This window comes from Dermochelys coriacea, chromosome 9 (assembly GCF_009764565.3).
Source record: "Dermochelys coriacea isolate rDerCor1 chromosome 9, rDerCor1.pri.v4, whole genome shotgun sequence".
Taxonomy (NCBI): Eukaryota; Metazoa; Chordata; order Testudines; family Dermochelyidae; genus Dermochelys; species Dermochelys coriacea.
This window is the reverse complement of record NC_050076.1, coordinates 95220481-95240266: the sequence shown is the minus strand read 5'-3', so window position 1 is coordinate 95240266 and position 19786 is coordinate 95220481. Positions and strand designations below refer to the sequence as shown.

Sequence of the window (19786 nt, the reverse complement as noted above, 5' to 3'; positions counted from 1 at the left end):
GGCATAATGAGATTTTTTTTTCTGAAATTCAATTACATTTTCAAAATAAACAGTGTTTATTTTCTTCCACCAATTTAATGAAGTAGGAATAAAGATTACTGAGCATTTTTGCCTCAGGGCCTTTTTAATGCTTATCATGAGAAGGAGACCATACAAGCTTAAAAAAAAGCCCAAAAGCTTTTGTGGAAACATGTATTCAACCACAAGCTAAAGCGGATGCGTGACGGGAAGCTGAAAAGTTCATTGTATGGTGTTTGATCACAATATAGATTGCTTAACTAATCCGGGACAAAAATCTGTGAGAAAGGAGGAGAGATTAGACCAAAGGTAGGTGTGTGTTGGGGAGTGGAGGGAGAAGGAGCTACTGCCTTAAATCAATATGCAAACTCCTCTGTGTTGGAAAGTCAGAAGTAGTCCCTGCTGAATCAAGCCCAAGTGATGGAATTAAAGTGTTTAAGAACTGTGAACTAGAACTAGTTTCACAGTAGTGGATCAGTGTCTATGAGTCTTACGGCACTTCTTTGGTAATATTTAAAATTCTACTGGTTACTATACAGAAACTTATTTTATCACACACAAAAAATAACCCCTAGAAAAATGATGCATTTACTGGCACTAAGCAACGTCTGGTTACCTTGAATTAAATAGGTGGCTGGATGACTGAGGAAAGTGGTAATGGAATATCATAGAAATGTACGGCTGGGAGGGACCTCAAAATGTCATCTAGTACATACTCCCATTCCGAGGCAGGATTAAGTATACCTACATCATTCCATTCTAACCAGTTGTTAAAAACCTCCAATAGAATCTTTCACTTTTTGACAGTTCACAGAGTAAATCTGCTTCAGATCTATTGTGAATGGAAGTAGCTACAATACCAGTACGCCTTCACAGCCTACTGCATATAAATTAAGTTGGTGGTCAGAGTTCAGTTCCTAATGAATGCACAACTACCAGCACAAATTGAATGAGTGAGCAAGCATTAGATTAAAAACTAAGGCTGGACAAAACATTGTCCATCAATTTTTTAATGGAAAATTGAACTTTTGACAAAATGAAAATATTTCACAGAAAAGTGTCTGTTTTCCTTGAAAATGTTTAAGATATGAAAACCCTGAAAATATGTGGTTGAATTTCCTTTGTTTTTTGTCCAAAATGTTTTCAGCACACAGGGGCCAGGAGGAAGCTCTCTCACACCCTCAAAGGAAGCCCCAATAAGGACTAACACCATCACTCAGCCTCCAGCCCACAACAGTGTTATGTTGCCTTTTTCCTCTTGCTCCACCCATCTGCAGGGTATTTCTATATCATGCCTCCCCCCAGGTTCTCCCCACTCACCCCGACCTCTTTTTGTACTCAATGCTTCCTTAGTTCTCTTGGCAGGAAGCACCCAGCCAGGTTTCATCAGCCCTGGTCTTCCAGCACTTCCTGTTGAGAACCCTAACCCCAGGTCTTTCCCTCATTCAGGGGTCCTCTCCTTGTGATCCTAAAGCAACTGTTAATATATCCCCAGTACAGTCACATTGAGGCCTCTGGGACTCGCCTCCTATCAGTTCCTACTGGCAAACTACATCTCCTAGAATTCCTCTCCATAAAGGTCTGAACCCTAGTAAAAGGTGACCTAGCAACCCCTGCTCACAAAGATGCTCTTCTGTTTTGTCATCTTTACATGGAAAAAATACTAGAAGAGTTTAATGTCTTGTAGTTTATTAATACAATTTAGCAGCTGGATATAAGGAAAAGTCAGCCTCTATCTGGAAAGAGTTAACCCTTCCCTCAAATAATGTTATCAGTCCAATTAAGAAAACATGGTTAGGGGGAAATGAGAACAGATATAAAATGTTAGAGTGAAAAATGTTACTGACAAGCAAATTAATCATAATATTCAGCTAGCTTATTTCTTGGGTAGGTTTCTCAGTTTAGTGTTGGAAATGTAACTGTTTTCATTTACTTAATTGTTGACAATTTTATAGTCTAAATAAGAAAAGAGTCTGAGGGAGAAAAAAATAAAACTTAAAACCTGAGACTACATTTAAAAGCAAGCAACTTTGAAGGTTAAATAGGATAAATAAAACAAAATATATGGGGAGAGTACAAATGTCAAATGAAAATACAATTTAAAATATTGGAACCAAAAGTATGAAAAGAAATTAGAAGAAAGGGAATGCAATACTTTATCTGCATTTAATGCCTGGAAAATCTGAACCACAGCTTGATGCCTCAGTAATCCAGAAGAAACAAGCTCTAGTACAGTCACAGAGCCTTTTTGGTGATGCTTGGAAAATCCTTGTTACTAAAACTTTAGGACTGACCCTTGACATAAAATATAAGGTCACAAATAGTACTTAGGATAGAAAAGATGCACTAGGGTGCAATTAGAGCTGCTCAAAATTTTTCTGACAGAACATTTTCCACCAGAAAATGTCATTTAATCAAAACTGAAACTTTCTGTGGGAACATGTCAATTTAGACAAAATTTCTCACTCTCTCTCTCTTTTTGAAGGGATGGGAGCAAGTGACATGAAATGTGTCATCTTAGCTGTGAGGTCTGTTAGGTCATGGACCAATCTCCCAACTGGATTGTAGAGGCCTCATCTAGTGATACCTTTAAGAATAGGGAAATTTTAAAAATACGTACTGAAGTAGAGACCATGCATCATCATGGAAATGGACTGGGTGATAAAAATGTCTTTGACACCTCTTTTTTTATGTGAGTCTGAAAAAAGTCTACTGAAAAGCAAGGAACCACCCCGAAACCCAACTTAGAACATTGCTTCCCACCCAAGTCAGATAGTACTGGTAGATGCTACCACAAAAATGTATTCCTTTTCCTCCTGTTAAGTGTACTAGTCAAATCCATCCCTGGTGTTAAGTCTACTTAATGCAATGGATTTGCACAGAGATTGAATTTATCCTGTTTTTAACATTCTCACTTAACTCAGATAATATGCTTGTACTGAACAGGGCTAGTTTATTAAATATAAAAAGTTATTTTCCCGACAATCTGTATTGTTCCATCTTGTGAAATTATTATGGTGCAGAATTGCATTATCTTTGGCATATCTCTCACCTTTACGTAACTCTTAAATAACAAACAGTTTACTGGTTATTTAGATAGTGCATGAATAGCAAAGACAACTGTCCTGTTCACAATGTTCTTTTTTGTCATTTATTTTCAGCTGTTATCTGAATAGATAACCTCTTTGTGAGCTGAAAGTAAATGTGATCACTTTAAATTTTCATTATTGTCCCTGTGTTATCTTAATGCCAGTTTAAATGTTGGTACCTTCAGTTGATTATGTGATAAAACATGTAGAACAATTAAATTTTAAAGCTATATATTTATTTTTCAGCTTGTAAAGTGTCTATCAATTCAGATTAAAGCATTTCCAGTCAAATGGACAATGCCCAGACAAAAGGGCCTATGTGAATATTCACAAAAAGCAGGTAACATAGGTCAGACAATCTGAAGCAATAAATTATTTGTGAATGTGAATCCATTTACATCAAATATTTGGCTTCTACAGATACAAATAAGAGATGGATAATCTGAAAACTTTAGTGAATTTTAGATTGTTAGCCTTAAGTAATTCCTCTTTTAGGGGCAATATTTTGGCCAATGAAGTTTATGGCTTGTGCTGTTCCCCTCCCACTAAAATGAAAATTCTACCCAATGCAGAATGAATTCACTGTTTTTGAAGTGCCTGCGTCATTCTAACCCATAAACAGAGTAACCCACTCCACAAATGAAAATGCCCTCATATCTGAAATGAAGAAAAATAAGTTACCTTTACATTGTGCCAAGACATCACTGAGATACAATCTCCCAATGCAACATCTGAACAACTCTGGCAGACAATGTATCCGTTAGAAAATGTCACTTCAGGGATGCACTACACACTACTTTCTGACATCATTAATTAAAATGGGGGGTGTTGACAAATAATCATAATGTTGGTTATTGATTTAGGGCTTTATTAAGAGCAAGTTTCCATTTCCCACTTTTAGCTACAGACTTTTCTTGACTCTTTCCTGGCTGGAATCTCTCAACATCTACCTTCAATTCAGGAAGCCAGGGTTTGTTTATGGTGCTACCATTCATCTCCAGGGATCAGGTAATGGGGCAAAATATAGTCATCCTTTATAGAAAAAAATTCTACAGAATTTAAGACAATATTATAAACTTTAGATTTATATACTGTTTTTGACCCATTTATTATTATCTGTATTGTGGAAACATCTAGGAGATACTGCCCCATTGTGTTTGGCACTGTATACATATTACAGAGATGGGCCCTGTCCCAAAGAGTTTACAATCTAAGTATAAAACAAGAGGCAACAGGACAAAACAACAAACAGACTGGAGAAGCACAAGGAAACAAGATGATGATTCTGCTCAGCATGATAAGCCGTGGTCTTAGCTCTCCAATATCACATTTTCTGTTGGTATCATGGCAGAGAAGAATTTTAAGTAGGTGTTTAAGGAAGGACAATAAGGTGGTGTTGTGGGTATTCAAGAGGAAGCCCTTTATATGGAATTATGTCCTTGCTACAGATTTTTTTAGTATGGTCTAGACAATCTGTTGAAAGGATATCGCTCTCCATGAGATCTCATAAGGATCTAGAGATCTTCTTATAGGATACCTTCAAGTGCCTATAAAACCTGATTTTTCATGGTCTAAGCCCTATAGGATTTTTCATAAGGGGCTTTGCAATAATGTTCCACCTGCAATTCCAAAAATCTGCCCATAATCTCATCAGAGGAGCATGTTAATTATTTCCCTGATGAACAGTTAAATAATTTGGACTTTAAAATCATCATTATGAGTCAGAGCTAGCCTTTCCTTGAGACGAACAGGGGGAGGTCACACAAATCTTAGGATCAAATGCTAAACCCCAAAAGCAAATCCCAAGTAAAAACTGTCTTTGTGTAAAGGTCCTCAGAAAAGGAATAGATCTGATGGCTGTGTGTAAAATAGATACTCCACTGCAACTACCTTTTGCATGGGCTTTCGTAGCAGCTATACAGGAATGTCAGGCCTGTGAATCAATATAAGGGAGGAACTACTGGCCACATCCCCATGCTGCCCCTCTGATGACACCAAACTCTCCATCTTGTCTCCAGTTTGACTCCACCCCGAATAATGGAAGCCTAACCATTTAGCTTCCTTGGAGCATTCCATTCCACTGTGGCGAGTGGGAGAGGGAGGAAGCAGGTCAGGAAGACAATCCTCTATCCTGTAGCGCTGTCATTACATTCTGTCTGCCTGTAGTCTCAGCATTGCATTGGTTCACATTCAGAATAACAGCTTTGCACCCATTTGGGGGCAAACATTAAGAGGCAAGTCTTCAAAAATCTGCAGTCATTTGAAAACGTGAGTGTTGTGCCCATTCAAGTCTGGAATTCAAGGGGTGTCAACCAATGTGAAGCAAACCTGGAAAGAAAGGTTCCCATGAAACTCTATGTGAGCCAAAATCTCTGACATTGTCACAGGTCAGATAGAGCAGGGAAGATTTAAAAAGAAATGTCCTTTTTCTTCAGGAACTTCTGAGGGAGCTTATATAAATTAAAAGCTTCACTATAGCGTAGCCATATTTCCTACTTACTGTATAACTGTGATGCAGCTTCTCTCTCAAGAACAGTTATGCAGATCTGTTGAGTGCAAGCAGGGTTCGTTTGTATAAATAACCTTGTCACTTCGTGTCTTGTATTTCTAGTTAATTTGACAGAGCCGTTACAGAAAAAGCCAACCTGACAAGTTCCTACCTGCTGAAAATGCTGATAGTAGGTAATCTGGCCAGAACACTTCAAGACCTCCACATTTCAAAGTCATAATATAAATTTTAAAAATTAAAATCACCACTGCATGTTAAAAATCAATTTAATGACTCATCTAACTCAACTTTTCTTTTCCCCCTAGCAAAAAGCAGTCACAGACTCCTTATTAATAGATTGTCCTGCTAATTTACTTTAGGAAGGAAAGCCTTTAATAACTTGTCACAAGGTACACAGTCTAACATCCAATAAGGGAAGGGAAAGCAATAGTACAAGCAATGCTGTGGCATACACGTCCATCCCCATAGAAGGATAAATGTGAAGGAAAGGAAAACTAAAAATGAAGCTCAAACACGAGGATGAAGATGAGGCACAGAGGAACAGTGTCCTGAAGATATTTCTCTCCGACATGCACATACCAGCAGAGGGAAGGCCATTTGTGTATTTGGGTCTCTCATTTCAAAGGCAGAGGTTCCTTTGAAATACAACAATGAAAAACAAGGTCCATTTGGAGCCGCAAGTGCAGATTCAGCAGCGCCCAGAACAAAGGTAGGTTTGATTATCTGCACAACATGACTAAGGACTGACCCTAACTGACCACCCAGCTGCTTACAGTAGTATTTTAATGAGTTATAGAAGTGGTAAACATATATAGCATGTAGGGAAACATTTCAGAGAGAAGCAGAAAACAAAGAGCCCCTCTCTGCTACAAATAACACTGAGTTAGGGGGTCCTTGGTTGATCTGGCCTATGTTTTAACTGCGTTCTGCAACCAGGCATATCCAAGACCCTAACCTGACTTAAAAGACACCATTCAGCCAGTGAATATTGCAACCAGATCAGGGACAACTGACTGAGTTGAAATTTGGTCTCTTGACTCAAGTCACATTTGTAGGGTAAAGAGGCCTTTTACTGACTAACCATTGAACACAGTTGGTTTCAGGAGGTCTTTGATCAGTAAGCATTGCTGCTGGTTCTCATAATTCCTTACTGCTCAAGCTATCTGGGGATTGTTAATAAGTGCAGAACAAAATAGGATAGTAAGTATCTGCTTTTACTTTGTATTTCTCCCCCAACAATAACACCTTGCACAAGTCCAGCTTTTCCTAACCCTTTTGGCAGTCATGACAATACAAATAAGTCTATTAAATTCTGTACATTAAGGGTCAGAATCTCTGCTGTGTTCTGGCTGCTGCAAGATATGCCATGAATATGTCAGTTGAAATATGGTGCCTTAAAGATCATTGCCCCTAGGGCACTCTAGCCAAGGCCCCGGTTGATGCAGATCCACTCTGAGAATGAGGGGTCTCAGCCAGATTCCCTCAAATCCCTTCCTTCCCCTGCTGTGCCAAACACCCACTTGCATCCATCTTCTTACTAACTTATTACCTCTGGTCATGTTAATGATAAATTCCGGCCATTATATCTTGGAACAGTGGCATCCCTCTTTTGTATGCTAAAAACATCAAGGGATTGATCATTTATTTCAATTTCTAATGGAGAATGGCAGAGCCACCTTTGTGTAATGTGCTGGGGACTGGGACAGAATTCAGATTATTTTCTTATTTACTTCACCAAACTCCCAAGACAAACACTGCTTTTTATAAGCCATTGTTCACTGGCTCAAAGATACCACATTTGAACAAAATCAAAGACCTTCAGTTTTCTAGTCACATTGGCCAAATTAACACTTTAAATTCACAATATAACCTTGTAAGCTTTTCATTTAACAACTAAATAATGGGCTGATCAGAAGCATAGAAAGCTACATAACAATTTATATTGCCATGTTGGACACTGACAATCTCATTCTAAAACATGGAAATGTGGTTAGACAGCAATGAGATTTCAGGGGCTTGCATACAAAGAGTCAGGGCTGATGGGATTCTCACATTTATTAACCAGTCTAATGGTAGAAAACTCATCCTGAATCAAACTTGCAATTTATTATAGCTGTTGAAGATGTTCCCTGAAAATATGAATGTGGAAGGTCATAGATTTCTTACAATTTTATAACTAATTGCCTCAACTCAATCAGGAATTTTGAATCTGTTTGTTGTCCAATTTATTCCCATCTATGCCCATGTGCCCTCAGGTATCTTTGGTGACAATTACTCATTGTATACAAACATTAATTCAAAATCCTTCTGCTTTTTTGGGATCATTAGAAATGATCTAGGCAACTGAAGTAAAATGGGGGGTCTTTAAATAGCCTTTGAATCAGTCCCTGATAGTCCGTCAGCCATTCTATGCTCAGCTCTCACACAGTTTTGGGAGGAAGTTTCTCCCAGAGTTCATTCCACACATTTTAGAGTGTATCTGGATTCTGGGAGGATTTATATTTGTGAGACTTTAAATGTGAGCACAAATCCAGGAATGTGATCCTCAGATATTTAACTGACTTTTAAGGCCCAATTAAAGAAAGAATGAAAATGTGGCTCTCTCTATTGAGTCAGTGGGTGCTATGTATAAGGATGCAGTGATGCCATTACAATGGGCCACCTAGATGAGTATATAGTGGAGGATAGGATGGTTTGATGTTCACTGTTAGGGAGAGCAACTTGAAGTCCCCAATGTAAGATGAACAGAGATCAGATTAATTCTGGTGATTGTTAGTGCACTGTCCAATCACTTACATGGTTGTTCCTTTAGTTTCTGTAGAGTTTAAGCTTTCATCTTAAAAAAAAAATAAGGCCCACATTTTGAAATTAACCACAAAATCACTAACTTTTGTGGAAACATTGATGAGCTCAGATTTGTAAAAAAAAAACACACCCTGTAAAAAACACTTATTCTATTGCATTTACCTCTTGTGCTTCAGATTTCTCATAGCCTTGATTTAATATACTATGGCTCAATATCAATTTACAGGGTTAACAGCTTTATTAAACACCCAGGATAACTAGGCATCTGCATAGTGCTATCAGTAAGCAACATACCAAAATCCTGACGTGCTGCAGAAGGAGTCTTGTATAAAGCCTGAAGTAGATACTTTGGGGGTTGTCTTGCTTTTGGTTTTCCAAATCCCAGCCTAGAATCAGAAGAAATGGATCCAGTTTGTTAATGTTTGTTAATGATTAACAATCTGTTAGGAGACTATCATACACATTTGTGGTTTACAGTAACTCGTGTTAAATCTTCCCCCAGATATTTGCTGTGTATAAATTTAGACTGTTTGGCCTGCTTAAGGATACCTAATACACTTTTGCACATTTCTAAGATCAATATTAAGACAAGTGGCTTCTCCTCAGAAGAAACGTCATCAGAAATTTGAAAGGGCTTTTCTTCCTATTACTCCAGAGGGAAGCACTTAGTCCCTTCAGTATCTCAAATTTAAAACAACTTTGTAGTCTGGCTCTCAGTATAGAAAAAAACCTTTGAGCAGTAGTGCTTAGGTCTCTTTCCTACTCTCTCTGAAATTACACGAACATACTATTGCAGCCCAGGTTTAAAACGAACAATCTAGCAAAAACACAACATAGCTGTCTTTCACTCATCCTGTTTTCATTTGTCACCAAAATATCAAGACTTACAACAAGGAAGACATTCAAGGTTTCAAAGTATTCTTTAAACATGAAAGCCAGCTAGCGCCAGCAGCTCCAATAAAAAAAACTTAACAGCATGATTCATATGGCCTTATAAACTAGAGAAAACAAGTGTAGCAGTTCCACTTCAATTTTATTTTAAACGATTTGAGTTTTAAAGTTTAATTTAAAGCTGAGTCAATCCCAAGAAGCACACAGAACATCATAATATGAAAAAGTTCCAGTTAATGCATCCTGACGGTTGATTCTGTTTATCGCTGCCTGCAGTACAGCAATGTCATTAGCAGTAAGGTCAACAAACATCATAAACTGATCATAAGATTTAAGTGCCCCAGTACAGACAGGAATTTAAGGCTGCACACTGCCCTCCGTTCATGTTAAAACGCCCAGTGAATTCAACAAGAGTTGCATGCGCAGTTAGCAAAAACAGGATATGGCTCTACATTAGTTGACAAGCGCTGTGGATATGGTGTACAAGAGCCTCCTGTTACACCATAGCAATAAAGCTGTTTGGACCATCATTTCCCAGGGCATTCCACATTCAAGATGATTGACATCTAAGGCAATTTGAAAGTGGCTACAAGCTCTATAAAGTGAGCAAAATACAGGATGGAAAGCATTAGCTATATTACAACAAAACTAGCGGCAGATCCATAGTAGAAGATTTCATTTTCCTAATATCTGCAACAAATTCTATTATTAATTGAAACTCACAAGAATTTGAATTATATTAAGCAAAACCAGATATTTAAGAACCTCATTACCCTGAAGTGTTTGAATATTAGTGTCAAGATTCCTTCATTAAAAGGGACATTGCCAAATCATTTAATCCATCCCCCAAATTATTATTTATATTATGGGTTCACCCAGAGACCTGAACAGAGATCAGGAGACCACCATGCTAGGTCATTTACATATGCACAGTAAGATAGTGCCTGATCCCAAAGACAAAGGAAGACAGGGGTATTACTAGTACTTTCTAAGAGTGCACAAAGAGGTTAAGTGACTCACTCAAAGAAATCTGCGGCAGAACCAGGAAATGAATCTCTCACACCTGATTCCCAGCCCAACACCTTACAATAATCACAAAACCATCCTTTATCTCAAAAGTTGGATTACATTAAGATGCTCAATTATCTGAAAATTTCTCCATTTGTCTGTTTCTAAGAATTGTTCTAAAAATTATAGCCTTGGTTAGCCAATGGTATTCAATTCTGTACAACAATTCTTTATCCTTTTATAGCAGTTACACCATTCTTATGAGGTGTTTTGGTCTTGTTTTGTTTTTAACTTGATGGCATTGCTTAAAGCATAATTTACATAATAAATGAAGCATCTGTAGGGCAGGATAAAGTAATCTGTGTGCTGCTGAGTGAGCTTTTGTCTTCCAGAGAGAGATTTGTAGCACTCTATCAAAAGGTAGCAACCAACAAGTCCTCTAGTGAGGGTAAACTACCAATGACTGAATGCTCAATGTAATGTTATTAGTAATATTTATTGATATAGTGCCATAAAAGTGCCCAGCAGTTAACATAGAAAGAACATGGTCCCTGTCCCAAAGGTCTCATAATCCATGTGTTTGAGTTTGCTAATCTTTACTTTTGAAAAATTAAATGAAAATCCTTGTGTGTGTGCAAGCACATGGACATCAATCTCACCACTCACATGTATGAAAATTTGCAGACTGAGGCCCTAAACTTATTTCCTCCAATATGTTCACTCCCACTAGTGTCTAATCCTGCAGTAGTTTTACATATGCACATGATTCCCACTGAAGGCAAGGGGAGTGCTGAATGAAGACAATCAGGAATAATTAGTTGGCATTCTACTTCCTGTCACACTAGGCTCAGACTTTAAAGTGAGAAGGGACCATCGTGATCATCTTGTCTGACTTTCTGCACATTGCAGGCTACAGAACCTCTCCCACACACTCCTGAAATAGGCCCCTAAATTCTGGCTGAGTTACTGAAGTCCTCAAATCATGATTTGAAGACTTCAAGTTAGAGAATTCACCATTTACTCTAATTTAAACCTGAAAATGACCCATGCCCCAAGCTGCAGAGGAAGGCGAAAAACCACCAGGGTCTCTGTCAATCTGACCTGGGAAAAATTCCTTCCCAACCCCCAGTATGGTGATTAGTTAGACCTTGAGCATGTGGACAAGACCAAATAGGCAGATACCTGGGTAAGAATTCTCTGTAGTAACTCAGAGACCTCCCCATCTAGTGACCCATCTCCAGGCACTGGGGATTTTTGTTACTGGCAGTCCCAATGGGCCACATGCCATCATAGTCCTATCATACTATCTCCTCCATAAACTTATCAAGCTCAGTCTTGAAGCCAGTTAAGTTTTTTGCTCCCACTGGTCCCCTTGGAAGGCAGTTCCAGAACTTCACTCTTCTGATAGAATTCTTCGCCTACTTTTGAGCCTAAACTTGTTGATGGTCAGTTTATATCCATTTGTTCTTGTGTCCACAGTGATGCTTAAATTTAGATAAATACCAAGAAGGGAGAGGAGTTCTCTATGATGTATTTATAGAGAGCAATCATATCTCCCCTCAGCCTTCTTTTGGCTAGACTAAAACAAGCTAAGCTCTTTGAGACTCCTCTCCTAAGGTAAGTTTTCCATTCCTCAGATGATCCTAATAGCCCTTCTCTAAACCTTTCTTAAACATGGGAAACCAGAATTGCACACAGTATTCCAGATGAGGTCTCCTCAGTGCCTTGTATAATAGTACTAACACCTTTTTATCTTGAATGGAAATACCTTGCCTGATACATCCTAGGACTTTGGGCATTAGCCTTTTTCACAGCCACATCATATTGACACCTCATAGTCATCCTGTGATCAACTAATACACCCAGGTCTTTCTCCTCCTCTATCATTCTCACCTGATAAATCCCCAGCTTATAGCAAAACTTCTTGTTGTTATTCCCCAAATTCATTAATTTGCGTTATTAAGTTTCATCCCTTTTCTATTACTCCAGTTTACAAGGTCATCTAGATCTTCTTGTATGATATTACTGTCCTCCTTCATATTGGCTTCATATTGTGTCAGCCACAAATTTTATGAGCACACTCTCATTCTTTGTGCCACGGTCAGTAATAAAAATGTTAAATAAGATTGATCCCAACACCGATCCCTGAGGAAGTCCACTAGACTCCCTTCAGCCTGACAGTTCACCTTTAGTATGACCTGTTGCAATCATCCTCTTAACCAACTCCTTATACGTCTTTCAATTCTCATATTAATCCCCATCTTCTCCAATTTAACTAATAATTTCCCATGTGGAATTATCAATGCCTTACTGAAATCCAGGTAGGTTAGTTCTACTGCATTTACTTTGTCTTTAAAAAAAAAGTTATCTTCTCAAAGGAGGAGATCAGGGTCATCTGGCATGATCTATCTTTTGCAAAACTAGGAGACATGTTTATGTGGTACAAGGCCACAAACTGGAGTACCACCCCTGCTCTTTAGGAGGGATCATTTATTACCCTGGGTAATTTCAGAGCTAAACCTAAATTTATTCCAGCATCAAGCACAAGCTCATTGTGATAAGTGATTCATGCTCAGCTACCCAAGCACTTTGTTTCATAGAAGAAAACTCCTGAAACACAAGATCAGAAAGTTCTACTTGGCTGCTGTCTCCCATACAGCATCTGATTCTACTCAGTTACGAAGTGGTTGGTTGACAGGTCGAACTGGACACCTCTTTGGTGATTGTAAACCAAATTCAAATGTGAGCTCATTTGGGAACCTGATGCCCAGAAATGTCCCACCAACGAGGAATAAATTGCAACAAACAAAATAAAAGGGGCATGTGTATTATTCAGTCATTTTATTTTGTTTCTGTTCATCTCCTAATTCCTTCCACTCACTAGTGCTTCTGCTTTAGCAGGAAACATTATAGCTAGAAATATGCAAGAAAGCCATCTAGAGCCTATTTTAACCATTTTCTATAATAGAAGTGAAATTAAGAACACTTATAATCACAGAGAATCAAAATAGATTTGATAATACTGCACCTAGCCTATATCAGTGATGCTTCTATTAGAATAATTATCATATAATACTGAGCATAATGTTAGGAAATTGGTATTAAAAGAAATGCTGCTATTAGACAGTTATTACAATAAAATGATTTTACTATAAAACAATGGATATGACAAGAGACTCACTATGCCGGCTTTGAGTGAATCCAAATTAAATGTTTTCCCCTGATTTTAAATGTATTCAGAATTAGCTACATTAAAAAATCTTTGTGAATTTAAAGACCCTGATTCTGACAGTAATTAGACAAGTGCAAATTAGATGTTCCACTGGAGTCAATTGAGTTACATTGGTGAAAAAAAGATATCAGAATCAGGTCTGAAGACAAAGATGGATGATACAATAAGAATAAGTTAAATTTTAGAAACAGAGGCTGGTGAAAATGATTTATCTCCTGGAAGTTATTAATATTCATACTTTGCACTTATACAGCTATTTTCTTCCAGTAATGTCAAGTGCATTAAAACAGTAAATAAGTCTCATAACACTTGACAGGTATTTATTAGTGTATTCATTTTACAGATGAGTAAACTAAGACAGAGAAGGTAAGGCCATCGGCCTTATTTTGGAAATTCAAGATTTGCTTGCCCAATTTAGATGTGTAAAACTGGGCACCAAACTTTGAGGACACTGTATATAAAGTAAATCCTCCAGGAACTGCAGAGAAGCCATACTTCCTGTACACCCTTCATGCAGTCTTTGGTTTCCTGGGACACTCTTACTGAAAGAAGTCCAGGGGACAGCTGTCTCAGGCTGCAGCTACACAGAATAGAGAAAGTTTGTTATGCCATTTCCATACCTAGTTCCTAATAAAGAGTTTCTTGATGTAGGTCTGCTCATCATTAAGATACTACAGCCACTTTTGAAAGTTTTGGCCTAAACGACTTGCCCAGAATCCACCAAGTTAGTTGCAGACCAAGCCAGAGAACTCAGGACTTCCTGTTCCCCATGATAATCAGCAAACTTCCCCATTAGAGAGAAAAGTTTTGAGTACAAAGATTACATCAGTTGGATAAAATCCAGTCAGCTGACAGACATAATAATAGAAGATACTTTCCAGCGTAGGACATACTCACTGACAAGTATATAGGTGCACAGTCCCCATAAAAACAATGTTTAAGAGTGCATAAGCCCTGTCCAAACATGTCTGTGCGAATCTATCAACAACATTTGCTCATAATCCATGTGAGGCTCACAAGTATATAATGTAGATTGAAGTCTGGTTTTGACCTTTTACAAAGGACAAGCCATAAAAAAAAACGTTCTAGACAAAGGGCATGTTTTCATCATTTTTATGAGTCCAATTGATTGTGATATTTCCTCCTGCAACTTGGAAAGTTACTCTTTCAAAGTGGATTCAATGTTCATTCAAGACATCAGATTGACAGTCCCAAAGACTGAAGTCAGAGAAGGCACAGCTTTGGCAATGGCAATAAACTTCCACTTGTGACCCCACCACTGGTATAGAGGAAGCATGGAGGAGGAAAAAGGGTAAGTCAGTCTCCATAATGTTGGTATCTTTAGCTTCTATGCTAGGATTAACAAGGAAGTTGCCACTATTACCAATTTAATTTGAATTTGGTAAGGACATCAACATACAGGTCAGAAGTCATTAGATAGCATTGCTTCCATTTAATACTTGTTTGGCCCTGATTACAATCAATTAACCTGAGGTATAAGACATTTTATTGCCAGTCCTGGAAAGATACCTTTTGAAACAAAGATACACAGAAATCATAATGTTACTGACCTACTAAAGCATTCAAGCAAGATACCACTCCTGTGAGGTCTGTGGAGAGGAAAAAGAAACAAATAGTTCTTATTTTGTGAAAAGGAACATCAGAAATGAAACTGGCTCGAGCCAGCTGGTCTGTGCAGGTACTGAGATGGTAGGTGGGCAGTGAAGGGATTAAGAGGTTTATGCTCTGTAAAGACAACATGTTAATTTAGTGATTACAGGATTTCAAGGGGTAGGTAGCAAAGCCTCAATTATCTAAATATGGATTTTCTACAGGTAGTTTAAAATTATGTATTATTGACTAATGTGTCTCAACAGAGTTATCTTGATGAAGGCACAAGACAAATGAAGGCAAAATGAAGTAAGAGGATGAGTTGGATACTCACATCCAGTTCCACTGGAAGGAGGGAGAGCAGGGACTGGAATAGAACTAAAATAGATTATACAGACTCTTTGGGACCCAAAGAAAGTATTCATGGTCCATCACCCCAGCCTTCCTAAAAAAGGGAGGCAACATCCACCTGCTAAGTGTGAAGCAGTTCTCCCAAGAGCCCATGGGAGTAGCTACATTAAGTATTCCAAAGCTTATGTTGAAGGCAGTCCTGTAAGAAGGCTTCTACTCCTAGGAGAAGACTGCTTTCCACATCTGTGCATTTTTATTTAATATGGTAAGCCTTGCTTGAACAATCAGCTTTAGTTTTACTTGCATCTGAAAGGGCAGCAACAGTCTTACAGGAGAAGGAAGCAAACCTGCCCTTCCCCAAATGTGTGAGCTCCTACTTAAAGAGAAGTTGGTTGTGCTTGGTTTAACTCCTACTGCAGGTGGCCAGATGTGCTAGAGAGATGTTTGTTGAAGGAGATGAGTCTGATATTTATCGCTGGGGCGGGGGTGGGAGCAGCGATGCAGAGGGAATGGATGGAGGTATCTGAAGGTCTTTGTTCATAATAGATAGTCACTAATATTCATATATTTTGAAACACTTCACAATTGGGAGATGCATCTTTAAGATGGCTTCTTCACAGTAAGAGGAAACACTCTCATTATCAGTATATCACCAGTAACTCAAATATTTATTAAATACGCTTCCATCTATTGCATGTATTAGAAAGCATTCTCCTCCTAGTATTTAACTGATGTTTATCTATCATAATAAAATAATTGTACAATGTGCCATAATTCAGCACAATTGGCAATTGGTTTAAGAAGGGTTCAAGACTGGAAGATGGAGGGGGTGGGGCTGGGGTATAGCAGGTTAAGGTTTAATCACACTGATGTAGCTGATCTACTTGCATTACCTGGATGGATTTCATCTAGTACTATTTTATGTGCCAATCCAGCTGCAAATACTTCAAGAATTTAAAATCAATTTTAGAGCTTCTCACAGAATGCATCACATTTGGTTCCTATGGGACAGCCATTAATACCTATTTAAGTTTGTCCAGCACTAAAATTCTCATCTACATTATATGGCTCCATGTTATCACATATTGGGCCACTTTTCAAAGTGAACAAGACATAAAAGAGCATAGGTAAGTGTCTCCTGGAGTCAAGGGAACATCAAAGGTAACCAATATAATGTATACGATTTCAAGGTGAACGAATGCCCAGTCCTGCACCCAATGGAGTTCTCTTTCAATGGCAGCAGGTCCAAACCTATAGCAGCAGGCATTTCCTTTTGTTGATATAAAGGCACTGGTTGGTGGAAAGGGTAAAATCATATTCCTTGAAGTTGCAACTCCTATAACAAATGAATGGCATTCCTGGAGGAAAATTTACCGGCACACTCTAGAGGAAAATTTACTTTCTTCTAGCATGGTTTTTCATTGTGCCACAAAACGTTTAAAAAAAAAACAAACAACAATAATACTGGAGGTATCAGAGTGTCTGAAAGAAAAGATTGCATGGACCCTTTATAATGAGAACTGAGACTCAAGGAGTTGGTACCAACTATCCCGTAAATATATATTTTAATCTGTTGATGTGTGAGGTGAAACTGTTTAGTCTTATCTGCTTTTCTACACTATTGCATGCTTTGTTAATAATATTGACGTTTAATATTATTTACCATTTTCTAGGAGCTTGATACTCCCTCTAGATCTGAACAAGACAAGCAGTAGTCCCCACTCTGAAAAGCTTACAGTCTAAACAATACAGGCATTACCAGGAGAACTTTTCAAAAAACCACCATTCTACACAGCAATATATCCCAGTATTTTGAATCAGCTACACATAGTTGGACCCCAGTCTTTGTGTAGATCTTATGACCACGCAAACACCAGGCAGGTTGTCAGGCAATCAATCCAGAGCCCAGCAAAGATGGGGGCGGGGTTCCAGAAAAACAAAGTAAATGTATATTTATCAAGCCTGCAAGTCCTCAAAAATACCCAGAGTCTGCAAAATGTCAAGCACATCACAAAAATACTTCCTAATAGCTGAAACAGTGTCTGTTTCCAGAATGAGGGTGCAAATCCAATAGATTTCATATTGGACTAAACACTATATGAACTAAATGCTAAATGTCACAGACTCTGAAAATTACAAGACAGTCAATATTTCCCCCAGAGTCCTGTGAATAGTGTGTAGAATACAAACATGCCATTCCTTATTTTGGGGGGATGATGATAGTTTTGAGTTCAAGAGGTTTTAGATCAGGTCTTGTGATCTACATTTTCAAGAGTGATTAGTCTTTGGGGGGGCTTCTGTTTGAGGTGCCCATTTGAGATCCCCTAAAGGGCTTGATTTTCAGAAAGTGTTGATCATGTACTCACAGAAAATCAGGCACCCTAGAAGGTATCAGAAGTTAGAAATGGAGACACTCATCATTACTAGTCATTTTTAAATATGGTAAGCTGGATATTATGAGGAGCTGGTCATATTTATGGGCCATCAGCCTTTACAGGGCCCCTTTAAATGTCATTTACCATCTACTAAATTCTGGAAATTGACAGCACCTTAATAATTTCAGGACTATTCTGAATTTACTGTAGCATAACATGTTTGTATTCTCTGTAATTTATGTTATTTTCCATAAATTGGAATCTGGTGCTATTTTAACCTTGTTTTATTTAATTTGTAGCATGTGTCTATGTCTGTTCAATTCTGAATACTGATGCACATATCTGAAAGTTTAAAAAAAAAAAAAGAATGTAAACTTGCTGTAATCCAGACTTGAACTAGTAATCACCAGGGCAACAGGATTTGATTACATACTTCATTGTAAGAGTGTCTCTGAAATGAGGGAATACAGCATAATTAATCTGACTTGTAGGTATTTACATCTGCTCATTACCCACAAAAAAAACAAAACAAAAACCCTACATCCAACATTCACCACAGACAATGATGGTGGGCAGAATATAAATCACCAATTACCAAGAAAATTTCCGATTCTGGCCTTGGTTAATAAAATGACAAAATGCAGGGAGTCAAAACACACAAAAAAGACTATTTTAGGTTTAGGTTTCTCATGACATAACAAGATTTGATCTATGCCTATGAAATGTCATGAATCATAAAAAAATAGTTATCTGAGTGTCACAAAACTATCCATGGTCAAGCACCCCCCTTTAGGAGATACAAGAGGAGCGCACACATGTGAGTGCAATTATCCCCACCCCACGGGCTACTGCAGGGGTAGCTTTTTAGCAAGGCAATGCTCAACCTGTCACACTGATCTGTAAAATTACTATCAGGTACAGTAAGTGGTTCCTGAAAAGAAAGTATTGATTTGTGATGAATTATCTCACACTTCATTTTATTTTCCAGGCATTCATTTGTTTTAAACCACATTCGAGTTTCCTTTTAACTGTGGCCGGTAGCTTGTATTTGCCCGTTAGTGTTAATTCTTATTGTGGCTTCACTTTTGTCTATTTTATAAAATCTTTCATCTATTCTTTACTATCACTAATCCCTCCTGTGATGCTCCCAATTATGACACAACAGCAAGTATCAATTTCAGGCAGATTCTCCAAAAACCAGGGCACAGAACCTGGTCATGAGTTCTAAACTTAGATCTCATCAACCAGCTGCTCCAAGTGCAAACTCCTCAGGCACATTAACAGCCTTAAATGGAGAGAGACAGTTCACTTGGCTGCTCCGGTCTGTCCTCTGTGATAAATGGCCCATAAAACTAAGAATCACAGCGATATTCCGTTTACTTCTAATCCCAGAGGGCCAGTCACTTACCCCTTGTCAGTTGCACCTTAGATCTCATACCAAGGTGAATGCTTGTGGCCAATTCTATAATAAATCATATGAAGATTTATTAAATAGGAACAGGAAACTAGAGTGTTGTTTACAAAGTTAAAGCAAGTGAATACAGACACATAAATGAGTTACAGTCTTAGGTTTTTAAAGGTAATAAAGGCATCTATAACAAGCAAACTCTATTTGTCCTTTAGGGTTAACCTAGGCTAAAAGGCTGGGGAGCTCTTACTTCTGCCTAGGAAGCTCCTTGTCCCCCAGAGTCCTATCAACATAGAGAAGCCTAGTTACTTTTGTTTGGGGTTTTTATTTCCCTCCTGCCTTGTGTTCCCAGCAGCAAACTCAGCTGATTCCACTCCACTCAGAGGGAGAAGATGAAAACAACAGTCAGAGTCTTTAGTCTTTTTGTGGACAATTCCTCAATCCAGATGTAGGGAGTTTCCAGTTGTAAGATCCAACCATAGCCTGTCT

The 19786-nt window shown here is 38.2% G+C and overlaps 1 long non-coding RNA gene across 1 annotated transcript in view; it reads right to left on the bottom strand.

Annotated features, from left to right (window-relative positions):
- The window catches only part of LOC122455843, a 189115-nt gene that overhangs the window by 22107 nt on the left and 147222 nt on the right, over nt 1-19786 (bottom strand). The window contains exon 2 of the long non-coding RNA XR_006274337.1: nt 8728-8807. This is a non-coding gene — a long non-coding RNA (uncharacterized LOC122455843). The remainder of the gene's footprint in view (nt 1-8727; nt 8808-19786) is intronic.